This window comes from Monodon monoceros, unplaced genomic scaffold, assembly GCF_005190385.1.
Source record: "Monodon monoceros isolate NGI ecotype Baffin Bay Population unplaced genomic scaffold, NGI_Narwhal_1 Super_Scaffold_3, whole genome shotgun sequence".
Taxonomy (NCBI): Eukaryota; Metazoa; Chordata; class Mammalia; order Artiodactyla; family Monodontidae; genus Monodon; species Monodon monoceros.
Window position 1 is genome coordinate 9,288,619 of NW_021703780.1, and position 17,515 is coordinate 9,306,133.

The window sequence follows — 17,515 nt, forward strand, 5'->3', positions numbered from 1 at the left end:
CTTATCTTGAGAGCAGTGAGAAGCTTTTCTAAGATTTTAAGAGCAACATATGATGGGTTTTAATTTTTAGAAAATCATTCTGCTTTGAAGATAAAGGATGGGAAGAGATCAAGAATGGACAGTAGGAGACCAATTAGGAGGTTATTGCAGTAATCTAGGTATGAGGTGACGTTGACTTGAACTAGGAGGGTGATATTGGAGACAGAAAGAAGTGGATGGATCCAAAGTATATCTTGGTTGTAAGATCAATACAACATGATCATTGGATTGTGGGTGCATGGTGGTGACAGTAAAGGAGAGAGGTTGTCAAGCATAACTCTCGTCAATCCCATAAATGTTGGTGTCATTTTCTGAGATTGAAAATACTGGAGGAGAATCACGTGCTTTGGAGGAACATTAGGTTCCTAACCTAGTTAGGTTTTGGATACTATCACCTTGAGATACCTGTGAGAGATCCAAATGGAAATTTTAAACAGTCTAATGGATACATATGGTGTGACTGCCTGGCCCAGCATTCTTCCTCTAGTATAATTATGAGGTGCGCATGTGACCCAATCTAAGGCAATTGTAATATCTTGACTCCCAGACCACAGGGATTGATTTATAGAGAAGTCATGTGAACATCAACGGACCAATCAAATTCCTTCTCTTAGTGTGAGTGGACAGAAGAGAGATTTTTACACTCTGGTTGCAGAGCTGTGAGGATATATGTTCAGAGCTCTTAATGATTATGGGGATTATATTGGCTTAGAAAAATGAAAATAATGTGCAGAGAGACAGGAGTCGGAGAGAAAGGATCCTGAGAATAACAGAGTCCTCTTGCTTCTGCCCCTGGTTCGGTTACATGAATTAAGAGTCAGTATGTGTCTATTAATCTTGCACACTCTCTCTCTGACTCTTTCTGTTTCTCTGTCTCTCTTCCCCCCCCTTTTTTTTTTGTATGTTTGTCTGTTTTTTATCTTAAGCTAGTTTTGGGTGGGATTTTATCACTTATAATCATGACAATGCTAGCAATATATACAGTTGGATTTATTAGCTAGAACTCATACAGCGAGACCTTGGCTGTAGATATATTGTTGAGGCTTGTTGATATATCATTTGAGACAGGGAGTGGACAAGGTCATCAAGGAAGAAAGGAAAGAGACAGAGTACTGAGGTCTAAGCTCTGATGAACTCTAACACTAAAGATCCAGGAGAGGAGGATGAATTCCCAAGGAGGTTGAGAGAAATGTCCTAAGTCATTGGAGGAAAACCAGCAGAATGTGGTGTCCCAGATACTAAGGGTGTTTTAAAGAGGTGGTGATCGACTACATAGAATGTTCCAGAGAGGGCAAATATGATAAGAACTGAAAGGCAGCCATGGGACTGGGCAGCACAGATGTCATTGGTGCCTTTACCAAGAAAAATTTAGTAAAGTGAGAGGTCAGAAGCCAGGTGGAGTGGATTGAGGAGGAGATGGGGGTGAAGAAGTAAATAAAGCCTGAGTTTGGAAACAATTCTTTGGAGAATCCTAGCTGTAAAGGGGAGGAATGGGTAGGATGGCACTGGAGAGGGAGATCAAAGAGGGATATTGTTTATTTTATTTATTTTTTTAAAGATGAGAGGTACTAAAACCAAATTATATTTAAAAATCTATTAGAGCACAGAGAGAAAGCAGGTAACTCTGCTTGGGTGAGTAGAAGGAGGTCTCCCTGAGGAGATAACTGTGAGCTGGGTTTTGAAGAAAGAGTAAAACTTTTCCAGAGGAAGATGGCATTGTATGCAAAAGGAGGTTGTAAGCCAACACACAATGCTGCGTTTAAAGAATGGTCAACGGCTTAGAGCATAGAAAATTTTAGTCCTGGACCCTGTTAGAAGAAAGGAAAACCCATCCAAGACTTTTTCTACCTTTTATCCTTGTTCTCAATTTCATCTTTAAAATAATTGGTTAGACGAGATTATCTTTAAAGTCTGTACCAATATTAAAATCCATAGCTAACGGTGATCTGTCTTGAATGTTTTGTTAGACTGATAGCAATACTCCCCCAAATGAATATGCCACCACAGCTGTTTTCTGAAGTTATGCTTTATATTGTGAGGCTTCCAGGAGGTTCGAGGCTCAGCTTAAAGTGGTCCCCTCAGAAAAAAAATAATCATGAAATATCTTTGAAGTCTACTGTGTTTTACCTTAAAGGTTCATGTGCATCCTATTCCTTAATATATTTGACATGAGTACTATTAAATTGTTTTATTATCCACTGATGCCCCAGGAAGATAGGCCAGCTACACCCTTTAGATTTAAGTATTTCCACATAGTTATACGCATAAGCTCTGAGCAAGGCTGAACGTCCCTGGCTGGCATCTATTTCCTAGTCTTTCCTCACTTGCCCACTCACTACCAGCTTCATAGAGGCAGAGAGTCTGAGTGTCAGCTCTCTGCACAAGTGAAATATGGTAGAACCTGGGATGGAGAGGAAGGGAGCTTTAAGAGTAGCTTAAACTGAGTTAGTTGATCTTTATAAATGTCCTGTGCCAGCGGGAATCAAGTAATTGCATTATGAGCCTTAGCATCTTAGATACTCACATATCATAGGATTCACATCAACTTGGGTGTATAAAAGCCACATAAAATTGCCTGAAAGGAAAAAACAACACACATTAATTGGATTCTTGGCAAAAGACTGAAAAAAATGTCCCAGACTGATGAAGCAAGTTATTTTTAGACAATTTTGCCCTAAAATATGTTGGTGCCTCTGTGAATGAGTTCATAACACATGCTGAAAACTCCTTTGGCCTGATCCTTTAAAACAAATCTCCATTTTTTCCTTTTTATTACATAACAAAATAAAATGAGCTGTCTCCCAGTGCCTCCTCTTAGAAGCATTCCTCGGCTGAAATGTCTTTTTTCTGCTTCCATCTTCATGTTTACCTTCCTATGAGCCCCCTTCATTTTTTTTTTCATATGCCCTACTTTTGTAACCTAAAGACATTGATAGAAATTTAAGTTCTTTCCACCATTCATTTAGTATTTCAGTTGTCCCCATTTTTAACCCATGAGCTCATTCTTATGATCCATCAGATTTCCTACATTTCAGCCCTCTGTCCTTTTTCTAACGAACAGGTGGAGGACTGACACTTTATATGGCATTGCAAGGGGAGGATTAAGCCACTGGTAGTTACAGAGATCTGGCTTAGTGATAAGAGATCTGCCAATGATTAGAAGACTTCACCTACTTGGTCTTAAGATGGAATTAGTCCAGATGGTGCCAATGGGAATTAAGGGACTGTATGGTCCCGGAGCAAACACAATGCCTGTCTTTTGGATGCTCTTAATCTCAGAGGTAAATGAGGGAAATAGGGCTTTCTGAGGCCTTGGCCACACATTCCCCAGTGATTACAGTACCAAATACTCATGATCCAAAGTGACTGGTTATCAGATACTAGACACATCTTCTAAATCTTTAAAGGATAGAAAGGTCTGCTTGATGGTCCCATGTTACTAAAATTAATGAGTTTTAAAGTCATTTATTATATTTCTGAAGCTGCATCTACAGAGGTATTCAGTAATCTTGGTCATATATATCACTGGAAGGAAAGACAAATTTAATTCTTCAAGAAAGCATGACATGGATATAGATATGTTTCCTTAGTGTGTCCTGTTTACTTTGCTTACAGAACCTCTACTGTGTATATCCTGGACAAACTTCATGAACTCTATGCAAACAGGCATACTTATAGTGCTTCCTTCTTTATGTTTCTAGCAACCTAGAATTTGACATCACAGTTAAAGTACATTCTTAGTATATGTATTGCTTTCAGGGGCTAGGAAAATCCAGAGGCCCTCTGTACTCACATGATCTTGCCCTTTAAATTATTCCCTAAAAAATTGTCTGATGACAGAAACAATCAATTTCCAGTCTTCACGTGTAAGCTCAAATCTCTGATAAAATGCACATTGTCTGATTGAAACATTCTTTATATTGTTATCATTCATTTCGACTTTAATGTAAACGAAGACCCTGAGAAGTTGTGACTTAGAGTAGAGGGGAGAGCTGGGGTTACTGGGTGCTATTGGGTGATAATGAGGAAAGATTCGCTGAGGGTGGAAATCAATCAATCCTGACTTTGCTTAATTCAACAGTTGTGCGTGAGATGAACTTGCTCTCAGTCAGGAAACTAGCGCAATTCCTCCAAAAGGAGGAGCTTCCAAACTTTTCTGTAACTAGGAATGGAATCTAAGGCCAGCTCCCATCTCTGGAGGCCCCATCCATGGGCATCACCATCTATGTCAATCTGGGCAAATCAAAATGACTTCTTTTCAGAAATCTTAGGCATTTATATCCATCACACATTCTTTACGCCTAACTAACTTTCTTGCTTCTGATTACAGGTTTGACTCTCGAAAAGGAGTGATGCAAAAACTTCCTGTCAAGTCATAGAGTTTGCACGTACAGTTTTCTTTTCTTGAGATGTCTTTGTCTGGTTTTGCTAACAGGATACTACTAGCTTTAGTATGAGTTGGAAAGTGTCCCCTTACTTTTTCTTTTTTTGGGAAAGCTTATGAAGGATTGGTATTTTTCTTTAAACATTTGATAGAACGCACCAGTGATACCATTGGACCTGGGCTTTTCCTTCTGGAAAGTTCTTTGATTACTACATTGTAGAGAAAAAGAAAGTAGATTAGTGGTTTTCTGATGACCACCTGGTAGTGGTTGATTTCCTAGTAACTGCTGAGGGGCTGAGGGTTTCTTTTTCGAGGGTGACGAAAATATTCTAAAATTAGTTTGTGGTTATGGTTGCACAACTATGTGAATATACTAAAAACACTGGACTGTTTACTCTGAGTGAACTCTATGGTATGTGCTAAAACAACTTTTAAAATTGTTGATATTTTATTAAATTAATCAACATGTTTTGTTAATATTATGTTTATCACCATTTCTTGTATCCCCTGCCCTCCCTCTGGGTCCACTTTTTTTTTAAACTTAAATATATTCTCTAATATTTGTGCTCATAAGCATCAATTGGTGGTAAACTCTCTTGCTCTTTCTTTATGAATCTAACAACACCTTTATTTCTCTTCTTTTTGTTTTTTTTTTAATGATAGTTTGTCTGGGTATGAAAGTCTAGACTTAGATAATTTCACTTAGTACTTTGAGGATATTATTCTTTTATCGCCTCATATCTACTCTTGCTGTCAATTTGTCAGTCCTTTGTAAGTAATCTGTCTTTTTACTCTAGTCATTTTAAAGATTTTTTTCCCCTCCCTTTGTTCTCAATGATTTGTAGTCTCACTACGTTTGTTACCTTGTAGTAATTAATATTTATTTATCCCTCTGGGCCCTTAGATTTAATTTTGAATCTGAGGACTCATGTCTTTTTCCAGTTCTGTAAAAACATTAGCAAATCTCTCTTCAAATATTGCTTTTCTACCTTTCTGGGAAATTCTATTAAATAAATTAGACATTCCCATTTATCCTCTAAGACCCTTAACTGTTTTGTCATATTTTTCTTTCTTTATCTTTTTGTGATGCAGTCTAGTAAAACCCTCAGGGCTATCTTCCAATTCCCTGGTTCTGTACTGTCTAGCTGTTTATCAAAATTTTTTTCAATAAATACTTTTCTCATGTCTAAATTTTTTACGTTGTTTCTTTTAGATCTACCTATTTTGTTTAATTTCTTCCTGATTTTGCTTGCCAATTATGTGTTCTATTTTTAGTGGATGTTATTCTTTCACTTATCTCCTTTATCATCCTGAAAGTCTCTGTCAGGCTATTCTTGTACTTTAATTTTGTTTGGCTAAATGTATACCCTTTTTTATAATGATTTATATTGGCTATGTCTTAGCATTCTTTTCTTTGTTTTTGGTATCATGGTTTCTAGGCTCATTTTGAGAAGGAATTAAGTTTTCTTTTTGTTGTTTTCCTTCTCTGCTTATCCCTCTCTCTCTAGTTTTTACAATTGCCTCCATTTGGCTTCTTGGGGCTTGCTGACCAAACAAGTCTTATGTTAACAGGTTTGGAGCTCACATACCTTAAGGATTATGGCCTCAAGGATTAAGGTTTATGGCCAATCTGGTCATAGAGCCAGAAGTTAGCTCCTTTTGGTTCCTGGAAATGAGGCTGTTTTTATGTCTTACCAATTCAAAGAGGCAATATTCCCAGGCAACAATTAGCAGAGCTTTTCTCAACCTTTATTATTACTACTAATAATACTACTTTTTTTTTTTTTTTAATAAGGGGAAATTCCATCCCAGTCTCCAGCTTGAGTCCTATTGCCACTTCATACTGAGTAATTTTAATTACTGTAATCTCAGATGAACAAAACTCCCAGATATCTTTGCTTGCTTCCTGCCCCAGAAGCAGGCCCAGATCTTTGTGCCATATGCTACTGATTGCTTTGCTTTTCTGGTACGCATACCTAGTCCATGTAGGTGCTTATTGTGTTTTGAACCTACTTATATCATTTTACTTTTTTATTTATACTTCACCTATCATTGTACTTATTTGAAGGGGGGGTTGAGTATAAAAAGCATATACTTACTAATATAATCTTAATACCTGCTTAGGGTGATTCTTGCTTAAATACAATTTCCAAATTGCTTTAAAAATAATTTGAGCCCAACTGAAATAAACACTTTCTTAATGCTTTCTTAAACTTTAGAGCAGTGTTGTCCAATAGCAATGAAATGCAAGCCACATATATACTTTTACATTTTCTAGCAACTACAGTAAAAATATTTTTTAAAAACAGGTGAAATGAACTCTCATAATATATTTTAGTTAACCCAATATATCCGACATATTATCATTTTAAAATAAAATCCATATGAAATTATTAATGAGATATCGTTATTCTTCTTTTCACACTAATTCTATGCAATCTAGCATGTATTTTGTACTAACGGCACATCTCAATTCAGAAGAGCCATGTTTCTATCGCTCAATAGCCACATGTGGCTCGTGGCTTCCATATTGGATGGTGCAAATTTATAGTATTTATAAAATAATAGTAAATCTAATCACCACCATCACCAGTTTGGACTTTTTAAACATCTTTTGTTCCAAGAATTTCATTAAGTAATTAAGACACACAGAGCAAAATGTAGACGGCCGCAAAAGCTGTATCGTCCTCTATATTATACTTGTCATCACAATGCTAGTATATTTGGAGAACTTTCCTTAGCTGCTTTTTCTAAACTCAGGAAAGATAGTGAAAATCTTGTGTGTACAAATTTACGACAGAAATAAGACCAGTTAGGCTTTCAATCTTGAAAAACTGGTTTCTGAAAAATCAAAGTTTTTGTTTTTTTCTGAGTGACAGGAAATGAGATATATAGGGTTTGAAATGGTCATTACGTTAATTGCTTAATGAATTAATTAAGAAGTTAAACTCCATTTACTACCGAAAAGCATTTGAAGGTGCTAGTAAGAATTAGAAAGGTGTCAGAAGTGTAAAGTATGATGGAGTTTTATGAGTTTATAGGGATTTTCTTTCAATTAGGATTAATTTTCATTTCCCCCTAGACATAGGATATTTGGTTTTTCTGAGTGTTCTAACAATGATTTTGAAAGGCTGTTTACAGTCTAACGTCTCAGGTATCTCAGACACCTAGGTAGATCTGTTGGGTGCAAGAACTCCTTGCCCCTGTGTGGTATTAACAAACCTTGTTACTTCCGGGGAAAGTAACCCTTTCAAAATACTTGGTTACATTGTTAAATCACTTGTTTTCTAAACCATGGGACTACTTTCACTCAAGATCTCAAAATCACACTCCTTTATAAAATTGTTTATTTCTACAGCTTAGAAACATTGATAGTTCATCAACCTCTTGATTTTATGGCCAATCTTTAGACATGCTAATTTGTCACATATTTTGAAACCCCTTCCTTCATGGGGAGTGGTTTTCCCCAGTAATTCCCAATCATGTTATATTTAATGAGAACAATACCAGTAATCACATTGGTACACAGCCCTTTTCTCTTTGGAATCTCTAAATGGTTTCCAGATTGGTGAGGGGTTGGTTTTCAAAAGCTCCTTGTGAAGAAAGAAGGGGAGGGGATTAGTTCCTAATCAAGGTAGTGGGGATGAGGCTCCGGACAAAATTGAATCGTTACCCATGTTGTTCAGTCCATCTGTGCTGTAACACTTCCATCCTGACTGAATGTTCCAATGAGCTGAGATGCACCTATTTGGCAGGGACTCTTCTTATGCTGGCTGGGGAACCATCATGCTGTCATCACAGCTGGATATGACAGGTTCCAGGAACTCAGAAATTGTTCTTGACATGATGGGAAACATATTTCTGCCTGAGCACCAGGAATGCGTCATTTCCTATGTAAGGAGTAATAGTACTGCTGCACCCCCAGCTCTTTCTATCTCGGTTGCCATGGCTTATTGTTCCCTATGGCACTTACCACCACATAACATGTTACATACTTGTTAATTTTCTGCCTCTACCCACTAGCATGTAACCTCCATGAAATCCCTAGCTTTGTCTGTTTTGTTCACAGGTGTGTTTCCTGCCTCAGGCACTTAGTAGGAGCCCAGTAAAGCTTTATTGAATGGAAGAATGAATTTACGCGCAAGAATCCTGCCTTCTTTCAAACAGTGAAGTGGAGCTAGGGAAGCCTAGATTGAGATCCCAGCGCTCTGGTTTGTGAACTGTGAGAGCTCGAGCAAGTTCTCTGGCTTTCAGGTGTCTCAGGTATGAAATGGAGCAATAATATGTACCTTATAGGTCACCTGAGGGTTAGATGATGTCAAATGCTCAGGCAAGCTCAGGACCTGGCCTGCAGTAAGCACTCAACAAAGGACGGCTATCTGGAAAAAATGCATCACTATTCCAGTGGTTCCTCACCCAGAAAGTTGTTAGCACTCAGAACCAGTTGTTAGAATTCAGAACCTTCACTTCAACCACAGAGGTTTAAACCTCAGGGCTAAGTCGCATCCCTTCAAGGATCTGGGCAAAGACCTGGGCCTGTCGCGGGCCCCAGAGTCTTTAAGGTAGCAGAACGTGCTTAGGGGTTTTCCAGCAAATTCCAACACAGTCTTCAGGAATACCTTGCTCTGTGCACTGGGGCCATCGGCCGGCTTTGTACCCCAGCCCAGTGGGGACAGCGCTCGTGATACCCCACAGCACGTAGCTTTCAACAAACAGAAGGGTAAAAATTTGGTTCAGCCCCCTCTGGCTGGGGGTTATCAAGCTGGCTTTGCTAAAGGGTGCTTTGTCCTTATTTGGATGGGGTGAGAAGTGGTGATGGGAGGCAAGAAAGTCTGGGGTGGGGTCCCTCCTAGACTCCTGATTACCAGCCCGAGCTGGTAGCTAGTGCTGAAACAGCAGCGTCAGTGTGGCGACAGCTGACTCACAGCCCAAACCCTCATCTTTGGAAAGAGAGATACCTGGGCGGTCCTGCTTCTCTTCCTGGGCCCTCCTGGAGGAGGCATACCTCTGAAAGCAAGTGAGTGTTACGTGCATAATCTTATCTGCTTCTCAAAGCACAGAAGGGATACTTTACCAATCATTTGAAATAAGTGGCATTGCAAAAATGCAATATTAAGCTGATAAGCATTCCTGAAAGCTCCAGGAGTGGGTAGATGTAGGATCACTTCAAGCAAGCTAATAATATAGTGTAATAAGTGAGACAGAGATGTGAAAAGCCACTTTGGAGTTGTTGGCACTTTTACGCATGTGAGCTATTGTTATCATTACTAATACACAGACTATATGTTTCAGATGAAGAAAAGGGAGGTAAAAGGATTTAAGAAACAGGGTGTGCAAATAAAGATTTCTATTAAAACACGTATGTGCATGCATGGGTGTGCTTGTACACATGCACATACACTGTCTTTGCAAGGTACTCATTCTCTCTGGCTTCTGGGCAGAAAGTGGTCATGCGGAGCCCTGACACTGTGTCCACTCCCAGCTCCCACCTCAGCTGACTCCCCGCAGGAATGCTAGGAATGCCCTCCCTCCCCTCCCTGCCCCCCATGCCATCCACCAAAATCATGGGCTCCAATCCCAGAGCCTGGAGAATTCTTCCCTAGGCCTTTCAAGGTGATCCACATTCTACTTTCTCTAAATGTCTGTTACATGTTTGTGTTGTCCCGTTTCTGTAATTGGAAATTTGTTTTTGTAACTGGAAGAGTGGAATAAACCAATCCCTTCACTCCCTTCCCCACACTGCTGACCACCTCGAACAAGGTAGGGGCTACGGGGTGCGCTTCTTTCACACTCCCTCTTCCTCTGAGAGAGGCCTCCCTAGGACAGGGAGGTGACCCAACGGACAGAAAAGTAGCATTTCAGAGCTTCTGCAGGGCTTCCTGCAGCCGTCTATGATTAGCGGGTCCTGACTTATCTGGGGTTTCTTAAGCAGGGGTCAGGGGTCCAGGGGCAGCCTGGAGTCCCTCTGAGGGTGAGCAGAGCCGGGGGTGGGGAGGGGGGGAGGCGACGACACTTGACATTTTTCAGTACATTGATATAAACTATGAATTTCACAGGCTAGAATTACACTGTATTAGTGTGGAATGGGTTATGCTGTATTCAAAAAACATGCTTGTTCCTGGATATTGAAGTACCTCCCATGATGTTAAAAAGTAGCGGTTACTTTTGGAGGTGGTGAGTGTGCATGGTGTGTATGTAATCAGCAAGCCCTCCTTCAGTGGCCCACCCTGGAGACCCCCAAGGAGACTGTGCTTCAAAGCCCCTCCCAGATCCCATGCAGTCAAAAAATTCATTGAGCACCTGCTCTGTGCCAAGTAATGTTCTATGTAAATGAACCAGTTCCCCCCCACCCCCGGGAGGTCACAGCCTGCCAGGAGGCCAGAGAAGACAAAGGCAGAGGAGAGGGTACACAGAGCGGTGGCAGGGGGAGGCTGATAGCCCAATTTAGATGAGTAAGATGATTAAACACTGATGTGAAGCGGATTCTAGAAAGAATTCCTCTCTCCTGGAGTAGAAACAATTTCCTGTAATTCTTTTATGTAGAAATCTAATCTCATGAGGCTTTGTTTTTTGGTCCCTTTCCTGACTAATTTGTTTTTCTGGTATGTGTGTGTGTGTGTGTGTGTGTGTGTGTGTGTGTGTGTGCAACTGTCATTGAGATTGCCATACACAGGGCCTTGGCTTAGCCTGAACCCCATGTCACTTTTACTCTTCCTCAAACCCTTTCAGTGCCTCCCACATCACTATACACACCACACACACACACCACACGACACCACACACACTACCTACACACCACATACCACGTACACCACACACACACACCCCTTTGTGTTGGGATGTCCTAAAATGCAGTGACCTGGGCTTACCAGGTGCCTTTCAGTCTTCCATCGCATAATATGGCCGTGGGGAGAGGGGACACTGGGCAGGTCTTTCTCCCCCTAAGACAGTTTATGGCTAAGAGCAGCCTCCTGGGAGTTTCTGGGATCTGTTCTTATTCCTATTCATACCTTTACGTCAAAATTGACTAGGAACATAATAATCCTTATGACTTGCTTGAAAGGACATAGGAAGTCAGGTGTTTTTTTTTAATTTGCTTTTTCTAAAAGGTTAAAATGAAGGCAGGAAAGAGCAGAGCATCACTCCACTGGGCTCGGCTGGGATGGGTTGTCTGTGTATCTTTCCCATTTTATCCACAGTTCACCTTCCTCAACTACATGGGGAGTCAACTCGGAGGTGATTTCAGATGCCCTCCTCACCCATATGCTTAACCCATCCTTCTCAGGCTGTTCTCCCACTGCCCGGCCTCTGCACTTCAGTCATTTCCCCTCCTGAAAATGCTTTGGGCCTCCCAGTCTCCTGGCTTGACTCACCCTTGCCCCCTGGCCTGAAAGAGTAACCTCTTCCTGTCATCCCTCCATCCCCTGCATTGAGTCCTACCCCTTCCTGAAAGCATTGCTGAAATTCCACCTTCTTCATGAAGCCTGCCCGAATCAACTGAGCCAGGACAGCTCACTTCTCAACTTGGAGAGGATTCTCTGTGCTCAAGTGGTGCTGACCTCATTCATTTATTTGACAAATATTTGTTAAACAGCTAGTATGCACTAAATAAACATCACGCTCCTTGTGGGAGATACAGCGATGGATGAAACACAAAGCTTTCTGTCCTGTTGTTGGTGCCCAGACTGCTTGTAGTTCTTTGTACAGGAAGACTGGGTGCAACACTTCCTTGTACCCCCCAGAAGGTAGTAAGAATTCAGTCGAATTTACTGAACTGATTAACCAGTGAAGTCATTCTTTCTTTCGTGCAATGCCATACAGAGTTTGAGTCAACACTGTAAATAACCCTTCTGAATAACCAAAGCTGAGTGTGGAAAGAAGAGGAATACATTTCACTCTTATTAAAAACAGCGTGTGATTGTTTTCTGTATCAAAAGTAGAATTCCGGTTTTATCAAACATATCTCAGAGAAACACCCCAGTCCCCAAGACAGACAGCGGTTGTAAACATCTCCCCTTCCTGCTCAGAGACTGGAATTCCAGAGCCTGACCTGTGAAATACCAGTTCTCTTCTCCCTCCCCAGGATGTAAGCTAAGCCCCGAGGGTATTTGCGTGTTTAGACCCTCTCTGGGTGATGCCTACCACAGGACTGGGAGTTAGCTCAGCCCACAGACCACTAGCAGAGGGGTTGAAAAAAGACAGACGGGACAGAAAGGAACACAATTGCTCAGTGACCCACAGTCTGGATCCTAGAAGCCTCATTATGGTTAGACACATTGCTTCAGTATTGACCTTGTTCTCTGATACATACATTCTCATGTGTACACTGTGTCTTTTTCTAACCAGTTCCTCCTTCCCACCAACACCAACATACTAAAAGATGGCAAATGGCACGTATACTGGCATTCTTCTACAGCTTAAGGCCCAGTCAAGACTCCTGATGCCTTAAAAGAAAAACAAATGACATCAGCTATTTCCTTCCTGATAACTCCACTACTTTAAAGCATCACTGAAGTTTTGTTTATAAAAATACACTGGTGATTACATAACCAATGAGATCTATATTCTCACCATATTTTGTTTATTACAGACTCAATTAAAAATTTCAGCCCTCATGTAATCTTCCTCAAGCTTTGTGGTTTACTTGACAATCTGGTGAAACTTCACACTTACCTGAGGGTTGGTTGTGCACTTTAAGGTGTCAGAGCATGAGGAGTTCTAAGCTGAGGTGAAGGAGGCTAAATGCAGTAGGCTTCCTGTCTTAAATTAGCCATTAGGTCATAGGCTTCTGGGGGACCCCATGACATCAGATGATCAGAGTGGTGGAGCAACAGGAGTCCATGAATCACATGATGGCTGGGGAGGAAACGGAACAATTCTCCTGTCTAGCTGAGACTGTTAACGCCCAGGCTGGGGAAGAGCTGTGTCACCCTTCTGTGGCCCTGAGCTGGGCAAACCTGTGGGTTTCTGGAGAAGTCTCTGTTTGTATGGCTAAATAATAAAACACTGTCTTAGATGGGCCTATGCTTATACTGAGCGATGAACCATTATTAGAGTCCTGCTAACTGATGATACTTTTTTTTTTTTTTTGTGGTACGCGGGCCTCTCACTGTTGCGGCCTCTCCCGTTGCGGAGCACAGGCTCCGGACGCGCAGGCTCAGGGGCCATGGCTCACGGGCCCAGCCGCTCCGCGGCATGTGGGATCTTCCTGGACCGGGGCATGAACCCGTGTCCACTGCATCGGCAGGCGAACTCTCAACCACTGCGCCACCAGGGAAGCCCCTGATCATACTTTTGACTGACTAAAGAGGAGTCTTATGGTTTTCAGCAATCAAGTCCATGGGCGTTGGGAGTGGGCCAGAAGAACTTGTCAGTCAGTTCTTCTTCACCATGCATTCCTTTCTCCTCTTAATATCAGCAAAAGCTATGCTATGAACTAAATGTGTGCCTCCAAATTTATACGTTGAATCTCTGATCCCCAAAGAGATGGTATTTGGAGGTGGGGTCTTAAGAGGTAGTGTGGTTTGGATGAGGTCCTGAGGGTGGAGCTCCCATGATGGGATTAGTGCCCTTACAAGAAGAGACAACTTCTCCATCACATGAGGACACAGCAAGATGGCAGCCATCTGCAAGCCAGGAAGAGAGCCCCACTAGACACCAAATATGCCAGCAACTTGATCTTGAACTTCCTAGCCTCCAGAACTGTGAGAAATAAATGTCTATTGCCTAAGCTGCCCAGTCTATGGTATTTTGTTATAGCAACCCAAGCTGACCAAGACAAGCTGTTTGTACTTGTTGAAAAGAAAATTGCTCACACCCAACTCTTTTAAGCACACTACCCTCTTTTCTCTTTATTCACCTAATAATTGTAGTATTTAATTAGCATCTTTTTATGTACTCTCCTTTATCTTTTTATCTGTCCCAATATCCTTTTGCACCTCACTGCTTATCTTTTCTGCTTTTACATAATTACCTGGATAAATCCTAGTGCATGTATGTCAAGACTCATCTCAGGTGTCCCCTCTGCCATGAAGCCTTCCCTGCTCTCTTCTCCTTCACCCCAGCCTGGATTCAGCACTCCCATAGCACACCGTGGTGGCTCCTACCAAAACCTCTATTCCTCTGTGTTTTACTCTTTAATGTCCTTCAGTAGACTGAGTTTCTCATTGAAGGCAAGAGTGTGTGCTGAGTTCCAGGAGCAGAGCCTAGAGCAATAGGCATAGAAAATGCTTATTGAGTGAAAGATGTTTTTCAGTGAAATCCTTGGAACAGAGAGTTAAATCGTTGATACAAATTAGGGTCAGTGTTCAGGGAAGGACATGGGGGAGATATGCTGGGCAAAGACTAGGGAGCCTCCTGGGGTTAGGTAGGAACTTTCAAGTCAAAATGGGGCCTTAAATGTTGCTGAAATTGTTGAGACAAAAGCAGTGAAGTAACAGAGGAGTCTGTAATGGAACCGGTTGTAGAAGCCCATAATGCGGTATCTCAGGAAGTGATGAAGCTCCGTATGGAGGGTCAGAGGCTGTAGAATTTTTACCCATTTGAACAACTGTCATGGGTTAAATTGCTCGAAAGATGTTTTAGTCCTAACCCCCAGTACCTGTGAATGTGGCCTTATTTGGAAACAGGGTCTTTGCAGATGATCAAGTTAAGATGAGGTCACTAGGTTGGGCCCTAATCCAGTATGAATGGTGTCCTTATAAAAAGGGAAAATTTGGACACAGAGACAGAAACACATGAAGGGAGATGATGTGAAGACATGGGAGAACGCTATCAATAAGCCAAGGAAAGCCTGGGGCTGCCAGAGGCAGGAGAAAATAATGGAACAGATTCTCCCTCCCAGCCCTCAGGAGGAACCAACCCTGCAGACACCTTGATCTCAGTGTTCCAGCCTCCAGAACTGTGAGGAAATAAATTTCTGTCATTGAAGCCACCCTGTTTGTGGTACTTTGTTAAGGACAGCCCTAGGAAACTAGTATAAAGTTCTCCACCAGACTCTGAATTGGGGTAATTTATCCTGGAATCTCTAGCACCTGGCATATTCACGATATGTTTGCAGAAATCTGAGGATTAATTCACCGTGACAGAGGCTTGAAGTGCCTCTAAGGCAAGCTTTCCTCAGACTTTAAGTTGGAGGACAAGAGGCTAAAAAGGGTAGAAAAATGAGAGGCTGGAATTTGTACACACCAGAATTTTGCCCAAGCTTTTACTGTCACCACCCACCCCCCACCCCCAAATCATGACACCTTCTCAATACAGAGACCCCAGCAGGACTCCAAGATCCAAGAAGGCTGTTTGTGTTTAGAGCCATCACTAATGAGGATGAGAGAGAACACGATGTCCTCACCCTGGGCCCTGCCCCCATTCCTACCCTGGGGTTTAGCTACCCCACAATTGCATAGGAAACTCTTGTTTCTTATTATTTAAAGGTCAACTTGAAATTCATTTCTGATGAGAAAAGTAAGAAAACTCTGGAAAGCTGTGCTTGAGTAAATGCTTTACCTTAGGTTAGCTTCCAATTCCAGAAACTTTGAAAACTATAAAGCTGGAGTGATGGATTTATGTGGTTCCCTGACCAATACAGATATTTGTAATAATAATAATAATAGAGCAAAAGATAGCACAACCTCAGAATTTTTTCCCTTTACTCAGCTGAAAATTAAACCAGACAGGCAATTACCAAGGTTTTGCCATAATATATAATATGTATACACCGCATTTATGGCATATTTCATATTACGTGGTTATTATTCTGCATTTTCATCCAATCATCTTATTTTTATGTGGTGAATGACTACAAGCTAAAAGTCAAGTGAGAAAGGCACTGGTGGAGAAATGAAACACAGACTCAGTAAAATAGGGCCCATTAAAGAATGTGACCACCATTACAATGGACCACAATTGGGGGTGTTGGCAATGAACTCTTGAAGACTGGGAAAATACTAAGGTACTAAGGTGAGAAGCACCATCTCTAATACCATTGTTACTGCTCCAGTTCTGTAATTCATCCTACTATCATACACAATCATTCCTCATTTGTCTTTCTCAAGCATCGTGGTTAGATAGCTTTGTGAATGCTTTTGTAATGTTCTACTCACTTAACTAAAAAAAAAAAAAAAATTAAACGAGGAGAGTACCATGTTAAAATAGAATTGACAATGTCTTTAAATATGTTTTTTAGACCCTAGAGAATGCCATTGTATATTCTGACATGTTATTAGAGGAAAACGAAACCGCTCTATTAAATTCTAAAAATAAACTTGGATCCATTTTTATAGCTCATTCAACCGATTTTCTAAGTTATGAGTCATTTGTTTGGTGCTTTTGGTGTTTGATGTCATTTACTTGAAGCTAAGTTGAATCCTACTTTGGGTATGTAAGCAAAGAAATGAAGGATTATAGTAAATTGGCCTGCTATTCAGATTTTAAAAAATGTTTTTCCTAACAGTGTTTGGTCTATCTTTTCTTTTGCCTTCTTTCCTCTTTCTAAATTCCTGAACTTCCTCTGTCTTTTCTTCTGGAGCTAAAGTTTTGTTTCTTTTTGTTTATTTCTTTCTCACTTGCTCTAACTTTTCCTTTTTTTCTTCTGGAGTTAATGTAAACCATCACCACTGGGAAGTCCAGAGTTTTCCATCCTGAGGATAAATGCCACTCAGCCAAGTAGGTCTGAATTACCTACTTGCTCAGCCAAGTAGGTAAAATTCAACTTCTTAATCATATTCTAAAAAGTAGGATTGGTAGAGAAAAGCTCTTTTTTTTCCTCCAATGTAGGAGAAAGTGGTCATGTGAAGTATATTAAAACTGAAGGATGTAGATACCACTTATTGGCACCGTAACTTATATGTAAGTTATCATCTGTTATAATTACATATTGGACCATATATTCTGACTTTGAGAACCAAAAATCAGCATGCATGTTATGAGCAATTCTTTTCTGACCCACCAAAGAGAAGTAAATGACAAAGCAATCTGTCAAAATATGTAACTTCTTTTCTATAATCACTAGGTATAGTGAGCTAGTTAAACTCAGGATGTGGGACCATTTATTTCTGCTCTGTACCTTAACGTCTAGCTCACAGTAAGGCTTCAAAG

General features: G+C 40.9%; 1 protein-coding gene across 4 annotated transcripts in view; it reads right to left on the bottom strand.

The window, feature by feature from the left end:
• Positions 1-17,515, bottom strand: part of NEDD9 (neural precursor cell expressed, developmentally down-regulated 9) — a 290,772-nt gene that overhangs the window by 200,865 nt on the left and 72,392 nt on the right. For all 4 annotated transcript variants that reach the window (XM_029243112.1, XM_029243109.1, XM_029243110.1 and 1 more), the window contains exon 3: positions 2,564-2,614. The gene's annotated coding sequence lies outside the window, so the exon portion shown is untranslated. The remainder of the gene's footprint in view (positions 1-2,563; positions 2,615-17,515) is intronic.